The following is a 19,455-nucleotide window of genomic DNA, read 5'->3' on the forward strand; positions in this document are numbered from 1 at the left end:
TCCCAGCCCTCCTATTGACTGACTGCATGGCCAAGGTACCCAGCTGCACTGATGTTCTATTTCATCACCTGAAAAGTGAAGCAAAGAAGATCTGCTTCTTGGATTTTCTGAGATTTAGCTAAGTTGATATATAGCTAGTGCTCAGCATACTAGTGTTAATAGAAGAGGGCGGCAGAGGTAAGTGAGCAAACTCAGGGAAACAGTGAAGGACACGGAAGCCTGGCATGCTGCAGTCCATGGGGTCGCAAAGACTTGGATACACTGAGCAATTGAACAACAATAAGTAATGGCTGTCTATTTTTTTTTTCTTGCAAATAATCTTGTGGCTCATCTTTCCAGAGATCCTAAAAGTCCCAGTTATTCCATCTTTAGGTGTCCTTTGGTATTAATGATTATTCCTATGCCGAGAGCCAGGGAAGGTTGGTCAAAGATTTCTACCTGCTCTTCTCACTCTCTGATATTTTATTTTACTTATTTTTTGAAAGCAGATTTGTTCAGGGAAATACGCACTCCATAGACAGAGTGTGGGCCGTCTCACAAGGGCGCTCCAATATTTTAAAAATATATATTGAGAAACACTTCAAGTTATGCTATTTGCCTTTTCTGAACATTACCAATGAATACGGGCCTTCAGTGAAATTCCAGAAAACTCAATGAACATATATAAAAGTTGTGGTGATAGACTGTATTTTAAGTTCATCCAGCAGAAGCTTATCTTGCTATTTCTTGCTTAGGTCTCACTCTAAATTTTCAGTCACTGAGAAAATTGGTTTGCATCTTTTAGTAGGGTGTGGGCTGGGGAGGGAAGGCTTGGAGGGGCTCACTTATATTGAAGTGTGGGCTCAGGGTCGTTTGGGGGTGGGGGTGGCATGGAGCACTTTCTGAAGAGTGACTCTCCCTTCCCTGGCAGATTCCAGCACTGTTGGGTCAGTCGTAGCAGAGTGTTCTTTGGCTGAGTTAGAAGACGGGGTGGGGCTCAAAAAGCCCAAACCTGTTATTCAAAAGGCCGATGCAGGAGAAAAGAAAATATGTGCTTCTTACAGAGCTAATATTTAGTTCTATGTGAGGCTGAAAGACGGTTACGGTTGTCCTAAACAGGTAGTGTTCACTCCTGCTTTCCCGTCTTTTATAAGATCTTCTTTTCCTGTAAATCTTGGGCATCAAGATTGTTCCTTAGGCAAAAGGCAGACGCAGAGGACACAGCTTACCTCTCCTCTGTACGGGCCTATGAGAAGTCACTAGGGGAAAAGGATCTTTATTCTGTGTTGAGGATGCTATCATCCAAGTGTTTGTAAGAAACTGTCTTTGGAAAAATATATCATGACACAAAACTGACGTCAGACTTTGTCTGTTCTTACAGAGATAAAAGACACCATTTTCTTCATTTTGTATTTAAAATACGGGATTTTACAATCATCTCTCAGCCTAGATGGACGAAGTGACTTGGGCATTGAATACCTTGTTAGAGGCAACGTCAAGCTGGACCCCAGGTTTCTGACTTCCACCAGTCAGGAGCATGTTGCCATGATGCTTCATAGTTAACTGTCCCAGATCAACTTAGTAGAAATGTGATTACATCTGGTATTGTAGGCAAAGGTGATTTGGAAGTTTGTGGACCTGTGGTAAAGAATCCGCCTGCCAATGCAGGAGACTCAAGTTCTATCCCTGGGTCCGGAAGATCCCCTGGAGAAGGAAATGGAAACCCACTCGAGTATTATTGCCTGGGAAATACCATGGACAGAGGGGCCTGGCAGGCTACAGTCCTTGGGGTCGCTATAGAGTTGGACACGACTTAGCGACTAAACAATAGCAACAAATTTGGAAGATTCTTTTACCTGATAGCTCAGGTGGTAAAGAATCTGCCTGCAGTGCAGGAGATCCCTGCATCCCTGTGTTCCATTCCTGGGTCGGGAAGATTCCCTGGAGAAGGGATAGGCTACCCACTCCAGTATTCGTGGGCTTCCCTTGTGGCTCAGCTGGTGAAGAATCCACCTGCAATGTGGGAGACCTGGGTTCGATCCCTGGGTTGAGAAGATCTCCTGGAGAAAGGAAAGGCTACTCCCTGCAGTATTCTGGCCTGGAGAATCTCAAAGTCAGACAGGACTGAGGGACTTTCACTTTTTTATTAGAGAACTTCGGAGGGGAGTAAGAGGTAGAAGGGGAATTATACATCCAAGCATCATACTTAGCAGATTTCAGGCACAGTTGCTACTTTTATTTTTTAGATTCTTCTCAGTGTAAAAATATGAACTTCAAAGCCTATTAGGGTTTTTAATTGAATGAGCACAGCTCCCCTTTCCCGAAGGGGCAGTATAACAAGGAACACTCACCATCTGTCTCCCGTTCCCCTCCTCCCCACCCCCCAGCCCGGACCCCCCAGCCCCGAACCCCGACCCCCGGTAGATTTTGTTGGTTCTGACCCAGGGGAGGGTGTTACCCCAGAGGCATTGATCTCAGTAAATACAGGGTGGTTGTTTGAGTTCATTAGGGCACATTTTGCATTCAAATTAATTCAGTCCTGCACAGTTCAGCACCAACTAGTTGCTTTTAGATAGTTGTTAACAAAACGCTTATTTAGAGAAGTAACAGTATAATTTATGGCATGAAAATGAGAGTACTGGCATGAATAAAATGCTAACAAGTGAATATATAATAGGGAACCCCTACTTACTATGGATTGTGCAGGCCTAGAGGGCATGGTCTGTATTTTACTCAATTTTCTACCTCCAGGGCTTGGGACTTACTGACTGGCTGCTGAGAACATGATTTTTTTGAGTGAAAAAGGAAAAAAGCTTGTACTCTGAAGTGCAGGAGCCACTTCAAAATATAGTTCTGTACACTCATGCCCTGGCTTATAATGGGGTGCCTTTATGAAGAATAAATTTTCTTTATGCTGAATCTACCACTTGGACAGTTCCAGTGTGCAAACTCAAATCCTGGCACTTTCACTGAAAGCGTATCGGCAAATTGGAAAATATTTGTAAACCCTGAGCAATTAAACCGTGGTCTTCTAGTCAGATACTCTGTTCTGTTCTCTAACTCGGCAACGTATGGTCTGCTTGGGTTTGCAAAACCTGACACCTTTCAGGATGACATTCTTAGACTTCTGTTGAGATGTACAGAACCAGTTAGAATCCTCTGGGGGTTTACTTTTATTTTTACTCCCTTCTTGTTATTCAGTTGCTCAGTAATGTCCGACGCTTTGAGACCCCACGGACTGCCGCACACCAGGTTTCCATGTCCTTCACTACCTCCCGGGGTTGCTCAGACTCAGGACAGTTGCGTTGACGACTCCATCTAACCATCTCATCCTCTGTCCCCCTGGTTACAGACAAAACATTCCATTTTCTATTTTGGGGTGGGGGAGCCTAGATTTTTTTTTTTTTTTTTAAGAGTAGGAATTGTTGAGGTTATTAGAAGAGGTGGATCATATTTTCAGCCCCAAGTATCCATTTGGTAAATTGTGATGGTTCATAAAGTTTTCCTCCAATTGGAAGAAGCAGGCATTCAAGACTCCTTTGCTGGGAAGGGAGAGGAAGGGAGTTAGTAAGTAACTATTGTTTGCTAGATCCTGCAAGATGCACCTCCCCCAGACCTTACATTTCCCTGCTGTGTTGCTACAATTTACACCCATTTCCTAGCAATGCTTAGAAAATATCCATTGTGTAGACAAACTCTACACAGATGACCTTCCCCTCTTCTAGTTCCTATGCAGGCTACAGAAAAGTGTAGTAGGTTTATTTAAGTTAATAAACATAATAAACTCTTTAGGTTGTCTGCTAGGTTTATTGTATCTTGCTGATTACTAAAGTCCTCTTTCTTTAAAAGATTCTCCTTCACTCTGTATTTAAGTGTGGGGGAGGGAAGAGGCCTGTGAGATCCCTAGGGGGCTTTTAAAATGCAAACTCCTTTGTACCGAACAGTGTGTAATTTACATATTGTTGGGTGGTGTCTTACTGTAAGCCCTTTAGCTAATGACTTAATTTTAGGTCTTGGAATCTGAGCGTCAGCCCTAGTGTCAAGTATTCTGACTTCATCTTGATTTTATGTTCCTGTTAGGCAGCGGAAAGCCTATGGCTTTTTCATAAGTAGAGAAATTGCAGGGTGATGTATCAGGAGGCACTGACTAAAGAGACCCTGGACAGGAGCCCTCAGCTCCTTCATTTAGATAGGAATGGGAGGGCTTCGGGCAGCAGAGTAGGGGCCAGAGCTCAGACCTCTCAATTTTCAATTATCTGCCAAAGACAGAGTTAAGCCTTATAATTCTGGCTGGGGCCCTTGATTTGCTATCAGAAAAGACCCCTGGGGCCTTCCCTAGTGGTCCAGTGGCTAAGACTCTGAACTCCCAATGCAGGGGACCCAGGTTCCATCCCTGGATCCCTATTCAGAAAACTAGATTCCCACATGTCACAACTGAGAGTTTGGGTGTAGCAACTAAGACCCAGCAGAGCCAAATAAATAAATAAAATGATCATTTTTTTAAAAAAAGAGGCCCTGGCACTAAAGTCACAGTGCATATTCCTAGTCTTCCAGCATCTTGCTTTCATGCTTTCTTTGCCGCTCTCTACCTTGAAACATTTTCCCCCTTCCACCTGGCTTGTTCTGCATCCTTTTCACCATCCTTGACTCCAGCTTCTGACCAGAGACTGTCACTGTGTTGGGAGAGGGACTGAATCCCAATGGTGGGCAGGGCCCTTCCTGTACTTACTTGGTCTTCTCATTGCGACCATTGAGCAGTGTTGTCCCCATTTTGCAGTGGAGTTAAATGTGCACATCCTGAATCACACAGATAGTGAACAGGGGAGCTGGGATTTGAATCCCCTGTTACTTCCTGGAAATTAACTCACAGTTGCAGTTTTATAGTTCATTCTTTCACATCTCTACTGGGACACTTAATTGAGTATTGGAAGAAAACCGATGACAAAACTAGACAGCCTCTTCAAAAGCAGATACAGCACTTTGGCAACAAAGGTCCATATAGTCAAAGGTATGGTTTTTCCAGCAGTCGTGTGTATGGATGTGAGAGTTGTACCGTAACAAAGGCTGCTGCTACTGCTAAGTCACTTCAGTCGTGTCCGACTCTGTGCGACCCCATAGACGGCAGCCCACCAGGCTCCCCCGTCCCTGGGATTCTCCAGGCAAGAACACTGGAGTGGGTTGCCATTTCCTTCTCCAATGCATGAGAGTGAAAAATGAAAGTGAAGTCGCTCAGTCGTGTCCGACTCTTAGCGACCCCATGGACTGTGTAGCCCACCAGGCTCCTCCATCCATGGGATTTTCAGGCAAGAGTACTGGAGTGGGGTGCCATTGCCTTCTCCAAACAAAGGCTGAGTGCCAAAGAATTGATGCTTTCGAACTGTGGTGTTGGAGAAGACTCTTGAGAGTCCCTTGGATTGCAAGGAGATCAAACCTGTCAATCCTAAAGGAAATCAGTCCTGAATATTCATTAGAAGGACTGATGCTGAAGCTGAAGCTCCAATCCTTTGGCCACCTGATGCAAAGAGCCAACTATTTAGAAAAGACCCTGATTCTGGGAAAGATTAAAGGCAGGAGGAGAAGGGGACGACAGAGGATGAGATGGTTGGATGGCATCACCAACTCGATGGACATGAGTCTGAGCAAGCTCTGGGAGTTGGTGATGGACAGGGAAGCCTGGCATGCTGCAGTCCATGGGGTCTCAAAGAGTTGGACATGACTTAGTGACTGAACAACAGCAAATGGACTGTCAATCTTTCTGCTTACGTTTTTAAGCTAAGTACTAACTGCACATACCCTTGGCTTCCAGAAGGACAAACAGCATCCACCGCTCCTTCCTTAAATACCTAGTTGTGTGGTGCAGTGTGTAGAGTGCTCCAAGGAGGCTGGAGTACAGAGTCGGGGGTGGGGGGTGGTCAGCCATGGTGCTGGTGCAGGCAGGTCAGTCCCAGAGATGCCTTCCACCTTGGGTCCTGGCAGTGAGTAGGTTTCCCTTGAGAGGTGTTCCCCAGTGAGGGCTAAGGAGGAAAGAAGGGAGGAAGGGCCTTCTGGAGAGAGCTGAGGGGAAAAGAGACGGGAGAGCACAGCACACTGAGGTGGGTACTGGGTAGTGAGAGCTGAGGTAGCTGGCATCATTCTGTAGGCTCCAATGAGAAGCCATTGCAGAATTTTAAACTGACATGTGACATGATCACTTTCTAGAAATGTGACTTCTGTGGGTGATGAGTTGGTGATGAATTTGGAAGAAGACTAGTGGTCTAGGCAAGAGAAGATGAGAGGTTAAACGTTTGTGAAATGTACGAGTTTATCTATCATCTGGCTTCTATTCATCTCAATATTTTCCTCTGTAAGTAGTCAAGGATTGCTCCTGGTAACTTACTTTTGATAAATTCTTTTCCGCTCAAGAGTAGGCTGGGTTAATGCGAGAGATTTTTAGAGATGTTGTAGTGCTGTAACTTTTTCATTCTAAAGAAAAATTGTCTATCTTGACACATCTACGTGTACACATATCTGCTTACCTGTCTTTGCTTGGGAGTGAATGATTTGTTTCCTTAAAAAGGAGATTTATTATTTATAACTACACACACAATGCTATAACCGAAGGATCTTTAATTCCATCTTTTAAAAGCTAATTCTAAAGGACAGTGAAAGAGAGGGAAATGCTCAGTGTGGCATGTCACGTGTATATGCTCAGTCCTGTCTGACTCTTTGCGGCCCCATGGACTTGTAGCCCGCCAGGCTCCTCTGTCCATGGGATTTTTCAGGTAAGAACTGGTTGTCATTTCCTTCTCCAGGAGATCTTCCCTACCCAGAGCTTGAACCTGAGTCTCTTGCATTGGCAAGTGGATTCTTTACCACTGAAACACTTGGGTCGAAGAATACTTGATGCTTCAGACTTAACCATCATAATCCCGCTATTATATGATGAGTTTATCCATAGTTTACACACATTCTTTTTTAGGGTAGGAATAAAATTGATTTCAAAATAATGAATTTAGATGTGTAGAGGCTAAAGCTCTAAGAATTAACTGTACCTTTTAATACCAGTGTAAGACTATAAGCAGTAAACCTTCAGACTAATTTTGAGATAAAATGTATTTTTATGATGACTTGGAATTGTTTCTCAAATAAACGTATACTAATTTGCTAATTAACTTAATTTGGTCAGGACACCTGGAATGTGTGGGTCTGCCGGTCGTTAGCTTTGCTCCTAGCCAGCTGCCTAGTGTCCCCCCTTTTGTTTCATAAGATGTTTCACTGGATAGCATTAATTCTTTATGAGTTGAGATGCTTCCTGGAGATAACTTAGCTTGTATTTTTTCTTGCTTGTCAAGTCCTGTAATAGAGAATCCGGCACGGAGGCTGGAGACTCAGGCATTGGAGTATCTTAGAGACAGAACCTCTCTGCAACCCATATTCTTTCTTTTTGAAGGGACTTCCTCTTGTTTTTCAACTTTCTAAGCTGATTGGTGAAAACACGGATACGTTTGCGTTTATAATGATTGCTCTATAGAGTTTAGTTCTGTGTGTCCATAGAGATACTTGGCAGCTCTCCTTGGTGTCTGTGATGCAGATTTGGTTCTTGGTTGGTTCTGTTGCTTCATCCACTGCTTGTTTGGTTTTACAGCAAGCAGTGAATGAGGAAGGTCCAGTGTGTCCACACATCACTCTGCGCCTGTTACGGCTTCATTTTCTGTCCTGGTTTGAAGATTTGAAAGTGGAATTAAAAGTGAAAGAAAAATAATGCCTATAATTGTAATCTTAACTAAAAGTATTATTGAAGGGCAGAAGAAAAACTTTTTTTTTTTAGTTTAGTGTGTATCCTTAATCTTGGTTACTTTCAAAATGTATCCTAATTTTGTGGACTTGATGACTTTTGCCTAAGACTTCTTATCAACCAACACATTTTTTTCACACTCGAGGTAAAAAATGTTTTTATGCTTTTTTGGGCACTCTTAAAAATTGAGTGTTTCAATATTATTTGTTATTAAGAAGAAAGGTATATTCTAGTTTAAGAATAAGTATCTTTGCTATAGGCTTACATTCATTTTCAGAGGGTTTAAAGGACTCTTTATAACTTTAAAGGATTTAAAGTTATCGTTATAAGATAACTGCTTCTTGGCCTTTTGGCTAAAATGGAGTCTTGTAGTATGAGGGCTTCCAGGTGGCACCGTGGTACAGAATCTCCTGCTAATGCAGGCAATGCAGGAGACACAGTTTCAATTCCTGGATCAGAAAGATCCATTTCCTGGAGTAGGAAATGGCAGCCCACTCCAGTATTTTTGCCTGAAGAATTTCACGGATAGAGGAGCCTTGTGGGCTACAGTCCACGTGGTCGCAAAGAGTTGGACATGACTGAGCACAGACATGAGATAAAACGTTAACAATTTTACAAGTGTCCTTGTTTGAAAATATGCAGGGTTAAAAATTTTTTTTTAAACAAAACAGTAGTGAGATACCCCTGCACACCTATAACAATTGCCAGAGTCTGGAACACTGACCACATCAAATGCTGAAGAAGATGAGGAACAACTGAAACTCTTGTTCACTGCTGGTGAGAATGAAAAATGGTACAGCCACTTTGGAAGACCATTTGGTGGTTTCTTACAAAACTAAGTCTTATTCTCACCATCCAGTCCAGCAATTGCACTCCTTGGTGTTTGCCCAAAGAAAGTGAAAACTTAGGTCCTCCACACAAAAAACTGCATACATCTATTTATAGCAACTTTATTCATAATTGCCCAAACCTGGAACCAACCAAAATGTCTTTCAGTAGGTGAATGGACAAGTAAAGCTTGGTGGAAATTATCTAGGGATAAAAACAAATGAGCTATCAAGCCATTAACAGATGTGGAAGAACCCTAAATGCTTATGACTAAGTGAAAGAAACCAATCCGAGAAGATTTTTGATTCTGACTATATGACAGTTTGGAAAAGGCAAGACTATGGAGACATTGAAAAGATCAGTGGTTGCCAGGGTTGGGGGAAGGGACGGATGAAGAGGTGGAGCATGGAGAATTTTTATAATGATGTTCAACAGCAAGAGTGAATCATGTTGCATGCTTTGGATTTGGGGTGATTATGATGTGACAACGTAGGTTGTAACAAATGTACTCACCACTCTAATGTGTCTGATGGATTTATTTCAATACCCCAAGCAATTCTCAGATTTTCAGTGGACACTGAGTTTCCCACAAATTTAATTCAAATCTGACATTTTTCTGCTAGTGTTAGGTCTTGCTATCTACTAGCTCAGTCCCAAAGACTGCCCCTATTACAGTTGCCAATCGCAAGTCCAGATTGTTATGTGTGGTTTCGATTGGCTGGCTACTGATTCCATTAGTTTGCTAGAGCAGCACTCAGAACTTGGGAAACCCAATTTACTTGCTAAATCAACCAGTTTTTACTTACTGGATTATGGGATTATAAAGAGATATAACTTAGGAACAGCCAGTTGGAAGAACCTTGCTTAGGGTTAGTATGTGGGGAGAGGGTAGAGCTTCTGAAACCGTTGACCTCAGGCTGGGACTTGACCCGTGTACCAGGACTCGGACCCACAAGGCCAGGACTTGAACACAGCCAAAACCCAGTTTGGGACTCTAACCCACGCGGCTGGGACTCGAACCCAGTCAAAACCCTGCTTGGGACTTGACCCAATAATCTTTTAATTAGAATTATTCACATGTTCTTTGTGTCTTTGCACAGAAGGAATTCAGTGAGAAACAAAGTGATTGGTAAGAAGTGGATTTATTCAGAGAGAAACATAGTCCACAGAGTGTGGGCCATTGCAGAGGGTGAGTGGGCCCCAAATTGTGGCATGGTTAATTTTTATGGGCTGGGTAAATGAGTGGATGGAGAAGGAAATGGCATCCCACTCCAGTGTTATTGCCTGGAGAATCCCAGGGACGGGGGAGCCTGGTGGGTTGCTGTCTATGGCGTCGCACAGAGTCGGACACGATTGAAGCGACTTAGCAAGCAAATGAGTGGAAGGATTATTCCAACCTTTTTTGGGGAAAGCATGGAGATTTCCAGAAATTGAGCCACTGCCCACTTTTTGGCTTTGCTGATCGGCCTTGGAACTGTCCTGGCAATTGCTGATGTGTTACAGTGAGCGTATACTGAGGACCAAGGTCTAGCTGAAGTTGACTTGTCTGCCATCTTGGACCCTTTTGATTCTAATCAGTTGATGTTGTGTCCTCCAGCTGTGTCATTCTTTCAAAGATTGTGCCCTGCTCCCTTCTCTCCTGTTTCACTTCCATGTTCTTTCGGGCACCTCGGGCACCTCTCTCCTTGAATTTCCATGTAGTCACCAGTCCAGCAGCTCTCTGAACTCTGTCCTTTTAGGTTTTTATGGAGGCTTCATTATATAGGCAGGATTGGCCTTTGGTTACTGCACTCAATCTCTAGCCCCGCTTCCCTTCCAGGATACCGAGAATGAGATAAGACTGCAAGTTCCTAATTTCTAATCACTTGGTCTTCTTGGTGGCCAGCTCCATTCCGAGACTCTCTAGGAGCCCCAGCCTAAGTCACCTCATTAACAAAAATTCAGATGCCTCTGAAGGGACCCCTAATGAATGACACAAGATGCTCCTATCATTCCAAATTCAAGAGTTAGGAGCCCTGTGCCAGGACTGGGAAGAAGACCAACTATCTATTTCTTTTAAGTCACAACGTAATTGTAGGGGCTACTGATAATGAGGGAGGCTATGCATGTTTGGGGGCAGGAGACATATTGAAAATCTATGTTTCCTTTAATTTTGCTGTGAGTTTGAAGCTACTAAACAATGAAGTCATAGTACAATATAATTAGATTTTTTTGTTTGTTTTATCAAGAGAAGAGGAACAGGATAAGCACATTTAGAAACAAGAAAAAATTGTTTGAACACCTCTTAGAAAACTGAAAGTTTGTTTTGTAGGGGAATAAAGAGCAAAGGAAGCAGTTCAGAGTGGCTTTAGAGCTTGGCTTCAGCATTTCGTGACCTAAGCAAGCTCCTTAACTGTTCTGTGCCTAGGTTTCCTCATCAGTAAAATGAGGACGATAGCCACTTACATCATTGGGTCTGGTCAGATTAATTCAGTCCCTAGAACTGTGCATGGCATATGGGAAGCAGATCATAAATGTTATTTATTATTAGCTGTTAATAGGTAAATGTTTAGTTGGAGTGTGAATTAATTTCTCTTCATGCTCATCTTTAAGTGGAGGGGTGGTCTGATACCACATGTTCAATTTAGGATTGATATTAACTATTGATTTAATTTGTTTTAATTTAACTTTTTTTTGGATGATTTAATGTTTTTAATGTTTGCCAAATGTCCTTTTTAGAATACAAAATTTAAAAACAAATGCATAAATTATTTCAAAGTATTAAACTTCATGTTTCACTTTAGGAAACTGGTGTTAAAAATGTTATGTGTACTTAAGAGAGAGAATGTATGGGACTTGTGAATAAGAAGGGTTTTCTGGAGGCAGGAAGGTATTTGTAATGAAAACATATTTTCAGCTTAAATGGTTGTACAGATTGCTATTTTTCAGTTCTCCTTGTGACTAAGTGGCACAATAGCATGAGATCTTTTTGATAGTTGACTTCTTAGAAATGTGTAAAATATGAAAAATATCCACTTAACTAATGATTTTATTTTTTGAGTTCTGGACCCATGTAACTGTACTAAATCTACTTTTAGTATCTTGAAATGTTTTTGTGAAATATTTCCCCAGGGTTTTGTTGATTTAACCACTGTTTTTGCCCAGGTTGCTAAGCATTCATTCTGTGTTTTTACATCTTGGTTTTCCATCTCCAATCAAGAATTTATAAAAGCATCATATGGTAGTGTCCCCACCAGAGCCCAGAGCAACCTGCAGACACATTATCAGTGTGAACTTGATAGAAAATGAGATTCTTTGTGCTTCAAGGAAGATTGTTATTATTATTAATCATTATTAGATAATATGCCACTTATGTACATTTTAATTTAGGGAATGACTTCATTATGCATTTATAGAAAACGTGAAACTTTGAGAAAGTCTATAAAGATGAACAATTTTATGTTGGAAAGATAAGACATCATTTTTTTTTTTTTAAGACATCATTTTTAAAGCAGATTTTATCATGAAATACAATTTTACTGAGAACTTTCCACAAAAAATGTAGCCTTAGGACATAGTCTGCTGGGGAAAGGTCGTTACTGCTTCTGCAGCATTTTGCTTCTACTTACGTAACATGTGGTATCCAGGTGATGACTTAATGAAAGCCTCTCATAACACTGGTGCATGGTAGTGATTTGCCCTGATTAAGATATTATGAAATGGAGGCTATGCAATGAGCAATAAAGTAAATAGGTGTCAAAAGATACATGAAAGATACAATGAAATCTATGTGATGTTACTTTAGCACTAGCAGAGAATTATGTACTATTTCAACACACCAGAATGTCCGCTGGTAACCCCCTCATTCTGTGTCAAAGAACTCCTCAGCTTGTCAGGTCACTGAAAGACTGCACATCCCAGAGCTTGTGTCTTTAGAAAACAGGATCTCTTCCAGGTAGAAGAGCTTCCATAGGAACCTGAGGAGAGTCAAGTAGAATGAATATACTCCTTAAGCATCAGGAGATTTTTCAGCAAGTCACATCCCTTACTCTAAGTACTGCTCATGGAGATTAGGTGATAATATTTACATAGGCATGTAACTCCTTACGTTTCATAGTGTGTCCTTACATGCATCGACTGGTTTAATGCCCTTATAGCTACTAGAAACCCAGTTTGTTGGCAACCACAATTTGCTAGTCTGGTGAGTAATCCAGGGTTCCTGGTTTTCTTTTCAAACACACTGACATTTCACTGCCCAAACTTCAATACCCATAATTCAGCAATTTCTGATTGTGGCTTCTGCACATTCTAGGCCTCTAAGTTCATCTATTTGATCTGTGAAATAAAGGTGAAACACTGAAGTTATATCTTTGCAAATATTTTCAAATGCTTCTCTGAAGTCAACCTGACTGAGCTGGTTGTGGACTCCGCTATTCTTTGATCTGAGTTTGGAGGGAAAGCCAGAAGGTGATGCCCGGTCAGCGTTTGCCCATTTTCCATCCAGGTTGCCTGGTCCCTGAGGTCATGAATGCTATATTGTGGGTCAGTGTGGCAAACACTCAAGACTGCAGGCTCATCTTTTCTGAGGAGGCAGAAAGAAGCACAGACATCTGGTGGCTCATTGTTACCAGCTTGCCACGAATTCTAGAAAAGCCAAAGTTTAGTTCTCATGACTTCCAGTTTGTTCTTCTACTGTGGAAAACAGGAAGATCCACTTTCACAGACTCCTGTTGTCAGCCAAAAAGTTTTTCAAGCTGCAAAACTTTTTCAAGCTGCAGTTTGGTTTTATGATACTAGATTTGTCTGTATATATTTTTTAAAATCAAGATTTTTAAAAAGACATACACACTGTTCATTTGTATACCTGTTGACTTACTTGCAGACAAGTTTCAGGGCATTCTGTTTCAAGTTCTCACATACAAAGAAGAAAATCCTGGGTGAGAGTTGCTCGAGGGCGCTGGTTGTAGATGGTTCCCCAGAGGATCAGCCAGATACCAAGTGAACAAGCCAAAGCAAGATTGGTTTAAATCCTGAATTTGCTAGTTAGGTCAAGATAAGTCAGTCCTGAATTATGCAATGTGGTTGGCAGCAGGTGCTGATAAGGTTCCAAATGTTGTTTTGGTAGAAAAATGACTTAGCAAAATGAATGAGGGCTGGGGTCAGTGGCAGGCTACCTTCTGGTGTCCCCTGAAGATCTGAATCAAAACAAGTTTTCTTAGTGCAGAGAAAAGCATGCTGGTGCTGCAGCAGTGTCTTGGAGGTGATTAATAGTCACCACTGTACAACTGGGGTTATAGCCAACACTGAAATATCTTTTAAAACTAAAAGTGATCACCTTTTTTTCTTGTATTTTTAAGGCACTACTTCTGAGACCATTAGCAGTCAATTAATTGGTTCTTTGGCTTCTGGTTTTCTAATGCTTTGTGTATCTGCTGTCCTATTACCCTGCTGTAAACTATTATTTTAAAAATAAAAGCCTATGTTCTTTGTGGCAAAGTAGAGAGAGCATGCAAATAGAATCAAAATTTTTTTTTCCTGCAAACCAAAGGAGCTTAGAAATTCAGTTGTCAGCAGATTCTTTGGAGGACTTCCTTTATTGATTCCTACACAGCTCTACATTCCTCGCTTCCTTGAAGCTTCAGAACTCACTGGATAGAACAAAGAACATTTTACAGTTTGTTACCCAGTCAACCATTGTAATTTTTTTTCCCTCAAGGAATTTGGAGGTTATATTTTTGTGATGTAGTTGGAACATTCTTTCAAACCTGACTGCTGTAAAGACTTGTTTTTAATGCCATTTTAACAAAGCTGCTATGGAGCAAAAAGATACTAGTAATAAGAGCAATAATGTTGTTGGCAGCTGATGTAGATTGACTGATTGATCATGTGCTACATGCCAAACACTCTGCTAAGCTCTTTTCATGCATTATCTCATTCCGTTGTCCCTATAGTCCTGTGAGGTGGTGGTGTGGGTTGAATTGTATCCCCCCAGAGAAGATGTGTTAAAGTCTGGACCCTCATTCTTAATCTCAGAATGCAGCCTTATTTGAAATAGGGTCTTTGCAGGTTTAATCAGGGGTTAAGATGAGGTTGTTAAGAGTGGGCTCTAATCCAAAGTGGGGAAATTTGGACACAGTCAAAGGCATCCACAGAGGGAAGATGCTGTGAAGACCCATGTAGACAGAGAGAAGTTCATGAAAATAGAGGATGACAGTGATGTGTCTATTAAGCCACGGAATGTCAAAGATTGCTGACAAAACACTGCAAGCTAGGAAGAGGCAAAGAAGGATTCCCCTACAGGTTTCAGAGGGAACATGTGAAACCTTGATTTGGGACTTCCCGATTCTAGAACTGAGATAGTGTTTCTAAGTCACCCAGTTTGGGGTACCTTGGAATGCAGCAGCCCTAGGAAGCTGATCCAGGTGGGTGTGCTGGGTGTGTAGGGGAGCAGCTGCTGGGAAGAGGAGGCAGGTATAAAGAAAGCAAAACTTCTTCTAGTTTTAATACTTTGCAAGGACCAACACCTTGACCGGGAGGAGAAGGAAAGTTGACAAGGTAGAGAAGCAGTGAGCTTCAGTAAGAAACTGACATGGGCAGCACAGACACCTGTGCAACAAACGCTGATTGGGTTTGGGTGGACTCCACCAGGGATGAGGAAGACAGGTTCCTCTGTCCCTCTTCCAAGTGCTAGGGAATGAAAACAGGGCCAGAGTCGAAGGAGGTGTTTGCTTGGTGAAGGTCCAGCATTTCCCATCTGATGAGCCGAGGAATGAAATGGATGGGAAATTGCCTTGTACCCCAGTTCCCATTAAATAAACCCTCAGGCCAGTTCCTTCAACTTTTCCCTCTTCTCACCATTATTATTACTCTCTCTCTCTGTATATCTAGTCAGGAAGAGACTATATATAATGCCTTCCCTCTTTGCTCTACAGTGGTAGAATTGAATGACTCCTCCAAAGAGGACAACACTTCCTTGTCCCTGCCCCCATCTCAACCATTACCCCAAAGAGAAGTTGGGAGAGGGTGCAGAGACAAAACAGACTGTCATTCTAGGTGGGGGCCAATGAGCTCGGGGTGGGGAGAAGGGTCAGAGAATCTGGCAAAGGGTTTGGGGGGGATTGCGTCTACGTGGCCCCAGGAATGTTAGTGGTGATATTTGTAAATATCAGGTCATGTTTTACCCTTTGGGCTCACCCATTGTGTTTTCTGCCCTCTGTCCTTCAGAGGGAGATGAATGATGGTGTCCCACAGGGACTGTGTTGGGAGAGGAGTGATAGAGGCTTCTGGCAGGAGGAGAAGGGGAAGACAGGGGATGAGATGGCTGGATGGCATCACCAACTCAATGGGCACAAGTCTGAATAAACTCCGGGAGTTGGTGATGGACAGGGAGGCCTGGTGTGCTGCAGTCCATGGGGTGGCAAAGAGCTGGACACGACTGAGCAACTAAACTGAACTTAACCGATGGAGGTTTCTGGATGAAAATGTTACCTCCACTTGAAGCTTCTCCTTACACCACTCTGCTCTCCTGGTCTCTGAGCCAATGTCAACTGCTGTAGTATCTTAACTATGACGCCCAATTTGAGGAGTCAGAAACCATTCCTTATGGAATTGCTGAGGGTCAGGAATGGAAGTATGGAGAAAATGGAAACAATATATAGTGTGTTTTATTTTAATCTCCGTGACTTTTTTGCTGAACATTTTAGTTAAAATCTTATGGGATTTTCATCCTAAAAGGTTTAGACCCTGGGATAAATTAGTTTTAATTCCCACCAATTGTTCAGAATAAATGCTTTGAGAGAACTGTTCTTTGTAAAGTACAATAAAAATGGATAGCTAGAAAAATTAAATTTCCTACATCATCTGTAGCCCATCCTGTTAGTGATGGACTGCTCCCCATAGTACATGATCATAGATTACATTTCCAACACTAGTTCAATGATTCAAGCCAAAACCTTCATCACTTCCCTTTGGAGACTATTACACAGCCCAGTAGACATCCTATTAAGAAACTTCTGATTTGCAGAGGAAAAGGGAAATTTTAAAGCTGAGACTGAGAAGGAAGATGATTCACGGTCCCGAAGGAAGAGGGCTCCAGAAATTTTCAGAGATGGCCCCCAGCTGCCACTTCTTCTGAAAACAGACTCACCCCAGGGCTGGGGGAAGTCAGTGGAGTAAGCGCTTGGAACAAAGTGCAGTCCCTTCAAAAACTGACAGAAGAATCAGTAATTTAAAATCAAGCTCAGCAATGGGTAGAAAAGGGTTTAAGAAACCTCATTAATGTGATATGATGTTAAAAATGCAAAAGTTGGCTGTCCTGAGCATGCTTAGAGTTTGTGATTCACTATCTAAGAAGAATATAAAACCAGAAATTGCTGTAGTTGGGGCAGGAAGAGACTCAAGGCCGAAAGGAAGGTTCTCTTGGTGCAAGGTCGAGGTGAGAGTCCCTTCTGGCTGGTGGCTCTATCTGTGCTTGAAAGGCTTGCTGACAAAGTGATTGGGTGAGTATTGTTTCCAAGAGTTTTGACAGCAACAAACACTGCAAAATAGTAACAGTGAAATGTGAAGGGAACACAATTTCAATACAGGGGTCGCCCCAACCCTCCATCCCCCACCCCACACACTGTCACCCACCTTCCCATCCAAAAGTAGAGTGTTTCTGGCAGTTTTCATAAGCTGACCTCCTGCGTTGAGAGCGAAGAGTCTTAGCCACTGGACCACCATGGAACTCCAAAACTTTTTAAACGTAGGGCCCCGATCGGTCTTCTCAGTTTTCTTGAAATTTCCAAATCCCAAATTTCTCATCTGATCAATTAGAAAAGGCCTTCAGTGTTCCCTCTCCCGCTTCCCGTGTGATGACCTTGTGTTGACTTCTAAGATTAGACGTATTTTCACACTGACTTCATTGCTTCTCTCAGGAAGCACAGTGACGAAAAGCTGCAAGCTCACTATTGTAAGATGTCATTTGGCTGGAGTCCCCTGTGCTCAGCTGACCCACGTGGGCAGACAGGACTGTTCTCAGCTTCTTGAGAAACCAGACCCCCACATCAGACCCTGTGGTGGTGGGAGAATTCACGCCTGGAAGAGGCAGATTCCACCATCCAAATGATTGTTGATGGCAAGGGGAAGAGCTTTTTTCCCAGGCTGCTATCTCTAGTTGGTATAAACCATAGCATAAATGCAGTCTCTGGTACTCAAAAGTCTGATTCCAAATAATATTTACATGAAACTTCATGTATAAGAGCCTTAGTGGGGAAATAATTGCCAAACTTAATTAAGTGTCTCAAAAAAAACCCCAAAACCCTCAAATACCTCTGTGTTACTGTTCATAAAAATAAAGACTTTACAGATAGTGGCATCCCTGGGCTTTGTTTAGACAATTAATTCTCTAATTTTGGTGCTTGTATTACTAGCTAGGCTCCAATCATTGGTGATGGACAGGGAAGCCTGGTGTGCTGCAGCCCATGGGGTCTCAAAGAGTTGGACACGACTGAGCGACTGAACTGAACTGAACCTGAATACTGGCTAAGATTGTTACTGAGCATCTGCTGTGTGACAGACACTATGCTAAATGCCATCGGGGGTTATTGCTTTTCATCTTGTCACACTCCTGTTGAGATGAGATGAGATGCAGGTGCTGGCATTATCACCCCATTTTACAGATGAGGTCGAGTGAGGTTAGGTATCATGTAAGGGTCAGGGGCTTCCCAAGTGGTGTAAGTTGGTAAAGAACTCATCTGCCAATACAGGAGACATAAGAAACGCGGGTTCGGTCCCTGCGTTGGGAAGATTCTCCTGGAGAAGGAAATGACAACCCACTCCAGTACTCTTGCCTGAAGAATCCCATGGACAGAGGAGCCTGGCAGGCTGCAGTCCCTGGGGTCGCGCAGAGTTGGTCGCAACTAAAACAACCAAATTCTTTCTTAGGCTTAAAGCGTAGGAGAGATCACGTCAGTCTTAAAACAGTTGCGTGAAGCCATGCCCATTCTGACTTGTAAGTCCTAGTCATCCGAGGCATTGCTCAGCCTTGGCCCTTCAGTGGTGCTGCTGCCCCAAAAGCTGTGGAGCCAAGGCCCTGCTCGAGTGTGCAGGGACACAGAACAAAGCACACCACTCCTGTTTACATCCTTGGCCCGGGCCACCCGTTTCTCTGTAGCCAGCAGGATTTCCTCAGGAAGCTGTCCTGGCAGAGGGCGGGCCGGGACTGACCAGGATGTGATGATCGCAGCCCCCTCTGCCCTCCAGGCTCTGCGCTGAGGTCAGGCCCCGATCTGTGTCTGGACCCACCCTTTCCAGTGCTCCCGCTCAGACTTGGGAGAGGGGAGTTGGTGGGAAGACACTGAGTTTCTGCCCCCCGGGCACCCAGCTCCGGTTTGCTATTTCATGCTCCAGCATGAAGAACTGGGGTAAAGAGCTTGGCAGGGGACACCTTCAGAGGCCACTAGAGCCACAGTCAGGGTCTCCAGGCCTCAGCTTTCCCCACAGGGCCACGAGTGGTCCCTCCAGTGCTGAGCTGTGATCCCGGCCTCGGACAGAAAGGATGGCTTGGATGATGTATGACTTCATTTGGCCTGGCCAAGCACCCAGGGATGGGCTTCCTCAATTGTGGTTGGAAGGATGATTTAGCCGTACACCTGTGTGTGTAGCTTGGGCGTCAAGTTAACTAGCTGTCACTTTTATTTAAAAATATAATGGAGGGGAGCCTTCTGTGGAAGGCCTTAATAGATGACTTTATAATTTAGATAAGCAGTAAGGCAATGGCACCCCACTCCAGTACTCTTGCCTGGAACATCCCATGGACGGAGGACCCTGGTGGGCCGCAGTCCATGGGGTCGCTAAGAGTCGGACACGACTGAGCGACTTCAATTTCACTTTTCACTTTCATGCATTGGAGAAGG

At 43.1% G+C, this 19,455-nt stretch overlaps 1 protein-coding gene across 2 annotated transcripts in view; it reads left to right on the forward strand.

Annotated features, from left to right (window-relative positions):
* Positions 1 to 19,455, forward strand: part of SASH1 (SAM and SH3 domain containing 1) — a 264,186-nt gene that overhangs the window by 76,031 nt on the left and 168,700 nt on the right. The gene's annotated exons all lie outside the window — the stretch shown is intronic.

This window comes from Bos mutus, chromosome 9 (assembly GCF_027580195.1).
Source record: "Bos mutus isolate GX-2022 chromosome 9, NWIPB_WYAK_1.1, whole genome shotgun sequence".
NCBI lineage: Eukaryota > Metazoa > Chordata > Mammalia > Artiodactyla > Bovidae > Bos > Bos mutus.